Below are 13,962 nucleotides of genomic sequence, written 5' to 3' on the forward strand. Positions count from 1 at the left end.
AAATTTAAGGCTTTGTTCTCTTTACATTGCGTTATTTGACAGTTTTGACTTTTGAGGGTATCAGAAATTACTTCTCATTATGAGAGAGCTTTGGTGTTTTATAACTAGGTAGGAAATACCCTTTTGGGAAAAGGAAATAGCTGTTATCTGAGAATACATGGCTTTTTGCACGTTTAAATCAGAGAAGCATGCTCTTGGCCACCTAGAAGACATGGAAATGTCATCGCCCCACACTGAGAGATAAGACTCTTATGGGAGATGGACTGATTCCCTCTTTTGGGGATCCAGGTTTTAGTATAAAAATAGGACCCTTAATTTTGGGGGATCTGTTTGTCTTCCAGCTGTGCCTGCTTATTAGGTCCTAGAAACTGCATTCTTTAAAGAGAAACTTACAAACTGGCAAATGATAAATCTTACAATTACTAGATCTTTTTTGTCTGTCTGTATACTTCTATGTGTTGTGTGTGTGATATTTATTATTTCTAAGTAGGGAAAGAGAAAACAATTTTCTTATTACTATATAGACAGTTGTGCTAGAAATATGTTTGCAAGTCAATATATGCATCTATGTTCATTTAGAGATAAAACTAAAATATAATTAAATGAATCTGTAATTTCCAAAAGAAATCCTAGGTGCTTCAATTTTCAGAGTTATGATTTCTTAGAGTGTCTTGTATGAGTGATGGCCACAGGGTTCTAACTGACCCTATAATGTAAGCCCCTTCAGAGTATTTATCAGATTGATAGATCATTTTATATTTTCATTTCCTTATTTACCTATAAAAGAAAACTGTCTTTGATTTTTGGCCGGGCGCAGTGGCTCACGCCTGTAATCCCAGCACTTTGGGAGGCAAAGGTCAGTGGATCACAACGTCAGGAGATCGAGACCATCCTGGCTAACACGGTGAAACCCCATCTCTACTAAAAATACAAAAAAAATTAGCCGGGCGTGGTGGCGGGCGCCTGTAGTCCCAGCTACTTGGGAGGTTGAGGCAGGAGAATGGCGTGAACCCGGGAGGCGGAGCTTGCAGTGAGCTGAGATCGCGCCACTTTACTCCAGCCTGGGCGACAGAGCGAGACTCTGTCTCAAAAAAAAAAGAAAAAAGAAAACTTTCTTTGATTTTATATTCATATAAGCTCACCTTCAAATGCACAAAGAAAGTTGAATGTTTATGCTACTATATAAAAACAGCATACCTAATACTTCTCTGTAAAACTGATCTCATTTCTTTTCATAAAACGTTTGGAACCAAAAGTCAAAATAAAGCACATATATCATATTTTTACCTTCTCCATAAATTTCATTCTACCACTTAATTCAGATATAACAACAGATATATAGGAAGGAAGGAATCAAAGTCCTCACCTATATTTTTTCAATGTATAGCCAAGAGAGAAGCAGAGACTATACACAAAGGACATTTCAAGTATCTCAGACAGCAACTCACCACAGGGACCACTGGCATCTCCAAGAAGGACATTGTCTTAGTCCATTTGCACTGCTATAACAAATACCTGAGAGTGGATAATTTATAAAGAACCGAAATTTGCTTCACACAGTACTGGAGGCTGGAAAGTTCGAGATCAAGGGGCTAGTAGATTCATTGTCTGGTGAGGGTCTCTCTGGTCTCTGCTTAAGGTATAAAGACATAAAGGCAAAAAGGGGCAAACTGTCACTGTCAAGTTCTGTTATAAGGGCACCTAGTCCCATTCACAAGGGAGAAACCCTCATGGCCTAATCTCCTCTTAAAAGGTCTACCTCAATACTGTCACATTGGCAACATTTGAATTTTGAAATGGAAATTCAACATTTTGAATTTTGAAGGGAACACATTTAAACCATAGTAATGTCAAACTTTGATTTTTGTAGTTTGGTCATAAGTTTGTTGTTCAGAACTACATCTCTATAGAACTTTTCAAAGTAATCAGAATTTCCGCCCCAGAACATTTTTGCAGTAATGGAAAATATGCTCAATATGTGTCTTTTGGCAAATTATACACCCATTTCCTGACTCATTTTGTAAAAAAAAAAAAATTCCAGTTCAACTCTAGTATAAGATGTAGAAAAAATTTCAAATTTAATAATAGTTTATCGAGATCAAGGGTAATGAAATACGAAGGTGTCAGAACCTCATGAACTATCCTCATGAACTATCCAGACAAGTTCATTCAGTAGTGTCTTTAAATTGCTCCACTGATTATATTTCTTTGGCCACAACAGCATTTTCCCATAACTTTCAAACCTAAAGTAATAATTCAACCCACTTCTTCATTGTGTTGTTTTCTTCTTGAATGTTAAGCTTTCTTTACATTTTCTTGATAAAAGTAACTTATCAGATATATGGTTTGTAAATATATTCTCCAATTTTGTGGCTCGTCATTTCACTTTCTTGATGGTATTCTTTGATGCACATAAGTTTTAATTTTTATGAAGTCCAATTTGTTCATTTTAATTTGATTGTTTCTCCTTTTGGTGTCATATCTAAGAAACCATTGCCAAATTAAATGTTACAAATATTTATCTTTTTTTATATTTAAAGTTTTATAGTTATAGCTCTTATATGTAGGTTTTTATTTGTTTTCAATTAATTATTGTATATGGTTTGAAGAAAGGGATCCAATTTCATTCTTTTGATGGGGCAAATCTGTTTTCCCACCAACTTTTTTAAAGAGGCCGTACTTTCTTTATTGTATAGTTCTGACATTCTTGTCAAAAATTAATTGACCATAATATATGGCTGTACAGTTGATCCTTGAACAATGTGGGGCTTAAGGGCACTGATCTCCCAGGAAGTCAATAATTTGCATATAACTTTGACTCCCTAAAACATAACTAATAGCCTGATGTTGACCAGAAGCCTTTCCAATAACATAAAAATTTGGTTAAAATATATTTTTTATGTTATATGTTATTACTGTATTCTTATAATAAACTAGAGAAAAATGTTATTAAGAAAATTATTGATATGTCTTGACTGTGTTCCCACTCAAATCTCATCTTGAATTGTAGCTCCCATAATCCCCACATGTTGTGGGAGGGACCCAGCAGGAGGTAATTGAATCATGGGGGTGGGTTTTTCCTGTGCTGTTCTTGTGATGGTTAAGTCTCACAAGATCTGATGCTTTTATAAAGGGCAGTTCCCCTGCACATACTGTCTTGTCTGCTGCCATGGAAGATGTGCTTTTGCTTCTCCTTCATCTTCCACCATGATGGTGAGGCCTCCCCAACCATGTGGATCTGTGAGTCCATTAAAACACTTTTTCTTTATAAATGACCCAGTCTTGGTATGTCTTTATTAGCAGCATGAGAATGGACTAATACAGTAAATTGGTACCAGAAATAGGATGGGATCCCCCACACAGAGTCCCCACTGGGGCACTGCCTAGTGGTGCTGTGAAAGCAGCAGGGAAGGGGGCTGTACCCCACAAAGCCACAGCAGCAGACTTGCCCAAGACCATAGGAACCCACCTCTCGCATCAGCATGACCTGGATGTGAGACATGGAGTCAAAGAAGATCGTCTTGGAGCTTTAAGATTTGACTGCCCCACTGGATTTCAGACTTGCATGGGGCCTATAGCCCCTTCATTTTGGCCATTTTTTCCCATTTAGAATGGGTGTATTTACCCAATGCCTGTACCCCCATTGTATCTAGGAAGTAACTAACTTGCTTTTGATTTTATGGGCTAATAAATGGAAGGGACTTGCCTTGTCTCAGATTAGACTTTGGACTTGGACTTTTGAGTTAATGCTGGAATGAGTTAAGACTTTGGGGGACTGTTGGGAAGGCATGATTGGTTTTGAAATGTGAGGATATGAGATTTGGGAGGGGCCAGGGGCAGAAAGATATGGTTTGGCTGTGTCCCCATCCAAATCTCATCTTGAATTACAGCACCCATAATCCCCATGTGTTGTGGAAGGGATTCAGTGGGAGGTAACTGAATCATGGAGGTGGGTTTTTCCTGTGTTGCTCTCATGATAGTGAATAGGTCTCATGAGATTTGATGGTTTTATAAAGGGCAGTTCCCCTGCACATGCTGTTTTGCCTGCTGCCATGTAAAACATGCCTTTGCTTCTCCTTCACCTTTCACCATGATTGTGAGGCTTCCCCAGCCATGTGGAACTGTGAGTCCATTAAACCTCCTTTTCTTTATAATTACACAGTCTTGGATATGTCTTTATTAGCAGTATGACAACAGACTAACACAATTATAAAAATGAAAAAATATTTACTATTTATTAAGTGGAAGTAAATCATAATAAAGATCTTTATTATCATTTTTGTGTTGAGTTGGCTGAGGATGATGAGGAGGAAGGGGTTAGTCTTGATGTCTCAGGGGTAGTAGATGTGAAAGGAAAACTGTGTGTAAGTGGACCTGCACAGTTCAAACCCATATTCTTCCAATAATTCTTCTGGATTTAAAAATCAGTTCTGTTGATGCCTGTACCACACTTTCTTGATTACTACAGATTTGCAAACTATTATTATTTGGATTGTCTGTTTCTCCATTTCTGTATGGTTTTTCCTCCTGTATTTTGAACTCTGTTAATAGATGCATATATACTTATTATTGTTATGTGTTCCTGATGGATTTATACTGTAACAATTATAAAATGTCCTTCTTCACCTCTACTAACATTTTTGGTTAGAAGTCTACCTGCCTGAAATAAGTATAGCCACCTCAGCTTTATTATGTTTGCTGTTTCCTTGTATATCTCCTTCCATCCTTTTATATTAACCTATTTGTATATGTGAATTTCTAGTGTGTCCTATTATGTAGCATATGGTTGGATTTAAAGAAAATATGGTCTGTAATATATGCCTTTTGACTAGATTTTTTAAATCCATTTACATGTGGTGTTTTTATTATGATTAAATTTACGTTTGCTGTTTACTGTTGTCGTATATATACACACATTTAGTTTTTTCTCCTTTTTAAATATATATTTCTTTGCACTAAGTGAACATGTTCCATTTTACTATTTTTCATCGTTATTTCCTTAGTGATTGCTCTAGGGCTTACCAGATATATATGGTAAATTATCAGAATCAACTTCAGATTTATACTGACTTAAATCTCTGTCCTCTGTAGAGACATTATTCACATATAGTCCCAGTCTCTTCCCATTTTTGTAATATTAGTATTACTTTTATGGGTAAATAGTAGGTATATATATTTATGGGGTATATGAGATATTTTGATACAGGCATACAATGTATAATTATCACATTAAATTAAATGGGATATCTATCCCCTTAAGCATTTATCATTTCTTTGTGTTACATGTGGTATTATTGTTATAGATATTGCATTTATGTATGTTACCAACACAACATTACATTGTTTTTATGACACTATATAATTGTATGTCTTTTTAGAAATGGAAACAATTTGGAGAGCAGGTTTATATTTTTATCTTTGATTATACTAATCATATTATTTACCATTATTGGTTCTCTTTAGTGAAAGGTGAAAGATTTATACAATCTGAAGATAAGTCAGAATATTATTGGTTCTCATTATTCATTCCTGTGGATTCAGGTTGCTATTTGTTGCCATTTCTTACTCTAACAAAGCTTTGTTCCCAATCATCTCTTTTGTGCTGTTATTGACAGACATGTATATTTATAGGTGATATGCCCAACGATATAACTGTATGTATACATGCTCTATATACTTCCTTCTGAAATTTGTTCAAAGAAAAAAGGAGAAGAAATGTAGATTTATACTATCTTTTATAATTGTATAATGACCTTTATTGGTGCTCCTTGCTTTATTGTGTGGATTAGGCTTGCTTAATTGGTTTCAATCTGAAGAGCTTCTTTTAGTGTTTCTTGTAAGACAGGTTTGCTAGCAACAAGTTGTCTGTTTTTGTTGGCTTGGGAATGTATTTTTTTTTTATTTTTTATTTCCTTCAGTTTTGGAAAATAGTTTTGTGGTAGATAAAGTTCTAGGTTGAATTTTTTCTTTCATTAGTTTGAATATGACATGCTAGTGCCTTATGGGTTCTATAGTTTCTGATGATAAGTCAGCTATTCATGATTTTGGAGTGCCCTTGAATGTCATGAGCTGTTTCTCTCTTGTTTCTTTGCCATTTTCTGTCTTTACCCTCAGTCTTTCTCTATGATGTTTCTGTGATTGGATCTCTGTGTTTATCTTGCTTGAAATTTGTTGTATTTCTGGCCTTTGTAAATTAATGTCTCATCATATTTGAAGAGTCTTTAGGCACTATTTTTGTAAGTTTTTTTCTGTTCCCTTCTCTTCTTTTTCTTCCTTTTCTATTACTTTCACTTTGTGTATGTTGATGTGCTTAAGATTGTCGCAAAATTCTGTAAGACTGTCTTCGTTTTTCTTTATTTTCTATCTTCTGTTCTTTGGGTTACACAATGTCTACTGACCTACCTTCAAGTTGGCTGGCTTTGTCTTCTGCTATCTCATATCTATTGTTGAGTTCCTGTAAATTTTTTTTAATTTCAGTTTTTGCAGTTTTCAACTCCAATATTTCCATTTGCTTCTTTTTAAAAAATATAATTACTATCACTTTCCATATATCTTCTATTGGATACTGCATTGTTACTATACCTGCTTTTCCTCTTTAGTATTACTTCTTTTAGGTCTCTGAACGTATTTGTAATGATTATTTTGAAGTTTTTGCCTATTAAATCCAACACCTTGTCTCTTAAACAGGCAGGTTCTGTTGCCTGCTTTTGCCTCATGTGGGAATCATACTCTCCTGATTTCTTTTCAGCATGTCATTTAAATTTGTATTAAAAACTCTACATGTTTGATAATAGATTGTAGCAACTGTAGATATTAGATATCCTCTTTCTGTGTATTTTAATCTGTGGCTGATGACTAGATGGACTATTTTAGCGAAGCCTCTTTCCTTTGCAGTGTTAAGCTTGATATTGCTATGCAAGGGTGCAGCCTTGGTATGCTCACATGTCCTGTAATAATGGTGGTTGCAGGAGGACATTCTTTGACTGCCTCTTTTACTGCTGAACCCTGCTGTTAGCCTTCACAAGTTGCTGATTGAGTGCTCTATTACTTTTGATAATGGCCTGAGAGTATAAATTGTTCCACAGTCTGATCCAATAAAATTCAGTGATTCTTTTGCAGTGATAGTTTTTGAGGTCAGTATTTGATCATTGCTCAGACCCCAGGAAGATTTTTTTCAATCTGTATCTTTGGTTTCCTCTAATAAATTAGTTTGCCTGTGGTTTAGCATTTATGTGTTCTGAAGCTAACAGCTTCCTCTTAATTATTTACCAGAAAGCCTCCGTGTTTTCAGAGCACTCTTAGGATTACAATTTTCACACTGTTTCAAATAAAGTAAGTTCCTTTGGGAAAACATTTGTGGCTCTGTGTTTATGGCCTGACTCTCCCCTGTGCAGAGTGTCTTGACCTTGACTATAGGACTGGGGACACGGACAGTGGTGCACTTCTACTTTGGCCTTTATTCTCAGTTTTCCTCTCCTCTCATGGAATCTCCAACTGGGATAGTGACTATTTGGTACTCAGTGTTCATGAATAGAACGTCTGTGTTATGACAGTGGCTGGATGGAATATGGGAGATCCTTCTTAGCCACACTTGCCTGGAATTTAGCCTCTGTAACACATACTTGGGTATGTGCATGAAAAATTCAGGGCAACGTTGCCTCCCAACAAGATACCATAGTCCTCAACTGGGAGCTTCAAAAGTGGGAGCCCTGTGGTATTTTTTATACCTCTCTGGAATGATGGAGTTTCTGTTACCATGAATTAGGAGGTGGACAAATGAGCATGTTGTGGTTTAATTTCACCAAGAAATAGTGGAGTTTCTTCAGCACATATTTCTTTATTTGTTGTATGTCCTTAGGACAATTCTTAGAGACCGCAAATTATTTAAAAAAAAAAAATCACTAGTTACTCCTGTTTTACTTGGGAGCTGGTCCATGGGACTTCCCATGCCATGATACCATTTGGAAAGTGACTGGTACAAGATTTTCTTGTAAAATATCTCTACCGTCTGCATATATTGTAGCAAAAAGCAATCAGGGAGCTAAAAGTACATTTTCACGTATCATAAAATGATAATTAAGCATATGTGAAAATTAAGGAAAAAACCCCACTTTGTTAAAGGTATATTGCTGTATGGTTTTTTGTTTGTTTCTGTTTTGATTTTCTAATAGCAAGTAGAATGATTTTAACACATAATGCCAGGTTACCAGGCTGGGGGATGGTTGAATGGGAAGTAACTGTCTAATGTGTCTATTCTTTTAGGGGGATGAAAATTCTTTGATTCTAGATTGTAGTGACAGTTGCACAACACTGTGTATGTATTAAGTGCTACTGAATTATTCACTTTAAAAGGGTTATTAATAATACTATTTATAACAAATAAAATGAAATTTTATTGTATGTGATTTTACCTCAATTATTAAAAAAAACACGTGGTTGGTCAGATTTGGCCCAAAGGCCTCAATTTACCAGCCCTCGGTTTATACCATAAAGTTAATTCCTACTTTTGAAGTAGCATATGCTCGTATTTTTATCATTTGTATTTGAAACATATTACATTTAAAAAATATATTAGGTAATGAAAGTAAGAACTAGAATCATTGTGGAAATTTTTCTCTTCACTTAATAATAATTAAAATAAATGCAAATTTAAGTTGCTATGTACAAGTTTAGTGCTTTACCAAGTTAATGCATTCATCCTTTCATCACCCCCATGAGGTAGGTAATGATGAGGGTCCCACACTGCCAGTTACAAACAGCACATTCTACAAGGATATCAATTTTACAGTACGATTTCAGTGCAAAAGTTAAAGAAGCCCAGAAATAGGGCTCACTCTAATATGTATTATACAAGTATTGTTCTGGATATAAGCAGAACTCTTAGGACTATTTCACAGAAATTGCAAGCCAGAATACCAGACTTCTAACTGTCAGCAACTCTTAACCTCCAGCTTTTAAGAGGTATTTTAGGGGAAATGTTTAAGAAACTCCTGCAATTTTTAAGGTGAGTTATAAAAGATCATAGAGATGACAAAACCATAAGTAACTTTTCCACACTGCTTGTAGTCAGACAAGTAAAGCCAAATGACTCCCAATTAAAAGTATTCTCCAGAAAACTTACATAGAATAAACACAGGTGATTTGGTAAAAGTATAACAAGATAGAATTAAAACTGAATTTAGAACTAGCTGTGATGCCTCCTTTCAGGAATCTATATTAGTAATTAGTAACATAAATTAAGCATCTGAGTACATTATTGTCTAACATTATCTCTCCCTATTATATAGTAGCTCTATTTCGTTTCTTTCTTACACACACACATACAAACATTTACATAATATGCCTAATAGAGGCCATCTATTTCAGATTACACATCTCCTTCCAAAGAAATTGAGTGATTAAGTCATTTTAAAAATAGCCAAGCTCTATTAATTCCTGGTAATATAAAATTTATCTTCTAAGTTATTTGTATCAATCCTTTCTATAGCGTTTGCTGTGGTCTTACTCTTTTGTGATGGAGAAAATTCTTTCTTCAAAGGAAATGGAAGATGTGGTCCTCAGCTCTGCAGAAAAATGGTGTTGGTGGTGTTTTCTGTGGGATCAGTGATTAGAAACATGAAAGAAGAACAGGTCAGAGTGATTGCATCGGCACTTTCCCAGATCCCACAAAATGTTAGATGAAGTTCCTTAATTGAGGACAGCTACTGAATGAGTCTATTAAAGTGTCTGATTGTAGAAATCACCTCTGTAAAAGGTAGACTGTTGGATAACTCTAATTTATCTCAGAAAGCACTTAAAAACATATATATGGTTTATATATACATATATATATATTTGGCACATGCTAAGATAACTGTTTTTCATCGATAACTTTGGCATTAACATTGTGATTAGAAATAAAAATCTTTACAGGTATAGGATATTATACAGTTGATATTATACTTGTGTTACAGGTAGGGACAGAGAAATCACCAAATTCTGCCCTTCTATTTCCTCCTTTTCCTCGCAGCATTCCTGAGGACACTGGAAATGCTACAGATGTTATTAGAAAACAGTTAAATTTAATGAGCCCCTGTACTAGCAAAATAACCCTAAGCTTGCATTTAAAAGCCTCTGAATTGCATCACAGTTTAAGCTTGCCATGTTATCCCTGCCTCTTTTACATCACCAAAATGTTGGAACAGAGCTATTCAGTGTGCTGTTCAGGGAGTATGCAGAGAAAAAAAGTTCAGGGCTCACTAACTTTGAGTCTAGGTACCAACCAACCCAGGCAGACTTAGAGAAAGAAAAAACCAGCCTGAATTGGTGAACCTGAGCTTGCCAATGTTTCAAGCAGGAAGAAGTAAGAGAAAGGGTGAAGATGGAATCCTGCCCTTAAGGTGAACCCTGTGTATTATAAAATGTGACCTCACAAAGATTCTGCTTCCAATAAACGCCTTCTCCTAATGGAGGAAGAAGGGAATATAAGAAGCAGTAAAGTGGAAGCAAGCATACCATAGGAAGAGGTTCAGATGCCCTCAACTTCAAAAAATATATTAGTAATGTATTTTCTAGTGTATAGAGTACTCCTCTGGTCTTTAGGTATTTGTGAGCTACTTTTTAAATTTTCTGTCTGCTATTGCCTTCTAATTACCTATACTAATTTTTGCTGAAAATTTGAATTAACTCTAACACTCATATACCAAGTAAAAGTTTAAAAAATTGTCTATGGTACTTCAGTTTATAAGGATCTTGGGAATTCCAAAATCAGTACCTTATTTTGGGCCTGGGCATGGAAATGACTTGGCTATATGAAATCATATTAATCACTGACGTTAATGCTTTGTAGTACATCATCAAAGTGTTAACTGTCAGTTCAACAAAATTAAGCATCATCACAATTTTGAATTTTTTTAACAGTTATTACAAAAGTAGTAACTTTTGAATTAAGATTGGTCTTTTGATTAAACATTTGAAGGATTTTCAAACTCAGCAATCATGATGATACTCGAAATTTATATTCTAAATTACCACTTCAGATTTTTCTTGGAAGCCGTGTTTAACACTTTGTCATCTAAAAGAAGTTACACTTTTTAAAAATCAGATTTATTTTATTTCTCACAAGCAGATGATTTCATAGACATGCTTTTCTGTAAGTTAAAATATTTAAAACTTTAATAAAATAATGTATAGAACAAATAATATAAGTCAATGCCCTCCAGCACAACTCAAAAAAATTAAGAGGTTATATTAAGTTGGAAAATGAGAGCTAATATAAAAAATAGGTACATAAAACAAAAACAAGTAAAGCTCATTAGAAATTTGCTACAATTCTTTGCATTACAATTATAATGATGTTTAACTCTTTCTTAAATATTTAAATTTGTCATTAATAATCTCATTTGTTTAAGACACTATATGTGAAACATCAAGGTTACATTTCATACCTTAATTGAATATAAAAGTAAGTACGAGAAATGTGAGTATTCCTATTTACATCAATGTTTTAACAGTTCTCATTACTCACCCTGTCTTGTCCTCATTTCCTTGTCTGTCATATGAAAGGCGTTTAACTATGCGATCTCTTAATCTCTTTAGAATTCCCGCATGCTATAAGGTATTGTCAATAAGGTATTTTTGGAAGGAAACCAAATACCTTAGGATCCAATACTCAGTGGCATAGGTGGATCCCACAGAATGAATGTCTTCATAAGACATGAAAAAAGAAAATACAGAAAACATGAGTAACAGCCAGAGTGATAATAGTTATACAGGAAATAATTTATTAAACACTTATTAATAAAAAATTTAAAAATAAAATTAACTTCTTCATATTTATTTTCTAGTTTTAGAGAGGAAAAGATATACTTTAAGGGGTTGTTGTTGTTGTTTCCTGAGATAAGGTCTTGCTCTGTAGCCCAGGCTGAAGCATAGTAGTACAATCATAGATCACTGTAGTGAGCCTCCTTTCTCAGCCTCCCCAGTGGCTGGGACTACAGGTGCACACCACCATGCCCGGCTAATTTTTTTGTAGTAACAGGGTCTCACTATGTTGCCCAGGCTGGTCTTGAACTCCAGGCCTCAAGCGATCCTCTAGGCTCAGACTCCCAAACACTAGGATTCCAGAAATCAGCCACTGTGCTCAGCCTGGGATGGCACTTTTTAACCCAGAGTCACATTCTTTATGGCCGGAATCAAAGTACCTTATTTCAAACGCAGTTACATATCACAGAGGATTTTTTGATAACTTCCTGGATTGTCACACTGTCCTTTGTTCTGCAGTCTTACACCTATCTCCCCTACTGCCTCTGAAAAATAACAACACCTCTTTTATTATGAGAGACTGCATTTTCTATGAGAAAATACTTGACAACTTTATTATGAAATGATAATATATTTCATGATAAAGTGTGGCCTGTCCTTCCTCTGATTCCAGCATGCCCACTCAACTCCCTGTTGCCCTGCCTTACATATCACTTTCAGTGTGACATCAATGTTTCTTTAAGATAATGCATTTTTCTTTTGCTTCCCTCTCCCTTTCTCACACTTGCTCTTTATTTATTGTGAATGTTTTCCTTCATTTTCTCCTTCTGGCAATCTCACACTCATGTTTCAAGTCTCAAGTCTCACGTCACACAGTACCTTTTTCACGTAGCCTTCACTTACCTCCCCAGTGGGCTTAGGTGCTTCTTCCTCTGAGATCTGAAAGCAATCTCAGTGGAGTTTCGTGCATGCAATAACTTGTTCATAGAAAACACTTTACCTTTCATTGCCTTATATTGTGCGTTTCTCATCTTATTTCTCAGACGTACAATTAGTAATCTTGCTAAAAATCACGCAATCCTAGATCATCCCCAAACCAAAGCCTTTATAACTTATGGTGGAACAATAGCATCTATGAGATGATCTACCGTGGAGTCCCTCCATGGGCATTCCTTTGTTTGCGGACCAACATGATAACATTGCTCACATGAAGGCCAAGGGAGCAGCTGTTATATTGGACTTGAGCACAAAGTCAAGTACAGATTTGCTCGATATATAGAAGACAGTCATATATAACCCTTCATGAGTATAACTTTTTTTTTACTCTGTGGGGAAAAGAAAGAGAGATCAGACTGTTAATGTGTCTATGTAGAAAGAAGTAGACATAAGAAACTCCATTTTGTTCTCTACTAAGAGAAATTCTTCTGCCTTGAGATGCTGTTAATCTGTAACCCTAGACCCAACCCTGTGCTTGCAGAGATATGTGCTGTGTCGACCCAAGGTTTAATGGATTTAGGGCTGTGCAGGATGTGCTTTGTTAAAAAAGTGCTTGAAGGCAGTATGCTTGGTAAAAGTCATCGCCATTCTCTAATCTCAAGTACCCAGGGACACAATACACTGTGGAAGGCCGCAGGGACCTCTGCCTAGGAAAGCCAGGTATTGTCCAAGGTTTCTCGCCATGTGATAGCCTGAGATATGGCCTCGTGGGAAGGGAAAGACCTGACCGTCCCCCAGCCTGACGCCCGTAAAGGGTCTGTGCTGAGGAGGATTAGTAAAAGATGAAGGCCTCTTTGCAGTTGAGATAAGAGGAAGGCATCTGTCTCCTGCTTGTCCCTGGGAATGGAATGTCTCGGTGTAAAACCCGATTGTATGTTCTATTTACTGAGATAGGAGAAAACAGCCTTAGGGCTGGAGGTGAGACATGCCAGTGGCAATACTGCTCTTTAATGCACCGAGATGTTTGTGTACATGCACATCAAAGCACAGCACCTTTCCTTAAACTTATTTATGACACAGAGATCTTTGCTCACATGTTTTCCTGCTGACCCTCTCCCCACTATTACCCTACTGACCTGCCACATCCTCCTCTCCGAAATGGTAGAAATAGTGATCAATAAATACTCAGGGAACTCAGACCCGTGCTGGCATGGGTCCTCCGTATGCTGAGCGCTGGTCCCCTGGGCCCACTTTTCTTTCTCTATACTTTGTCTCTGTGTCTTA

The 13,962-nt window shown here is 36.1% G+C and overlaps 1 pseudogene; it reads left to right on the top strand.

The window, feature by feature from the left end:
* LOC741816 (UDP-glucuronosyltransferase 2B15-like) overlaps nt 1-13,048 on the top strand; it is a 230,244-nt pseudogene extending 217,196 nt beyond the window's left edge.
* Nucleotides 13,049-13,962: the final 914 nt, after the last annotated feature.

The sequence above is a fragment of the Pan troglodytes genome, chromosome 3 (genome assembly GCF_028858775.2).
Source record: "Pan troglodytes isolate AG18354 chromosome 3, NHGRI_mPanTro3-v2.0_pri, whole genome shotgun sequence".
NCBI classification, from domain to species: Eukaryota; Metazoa; Chordata; class Mammalia; order Primates; family Hominidae; genus Pan; species Pan troglodytes.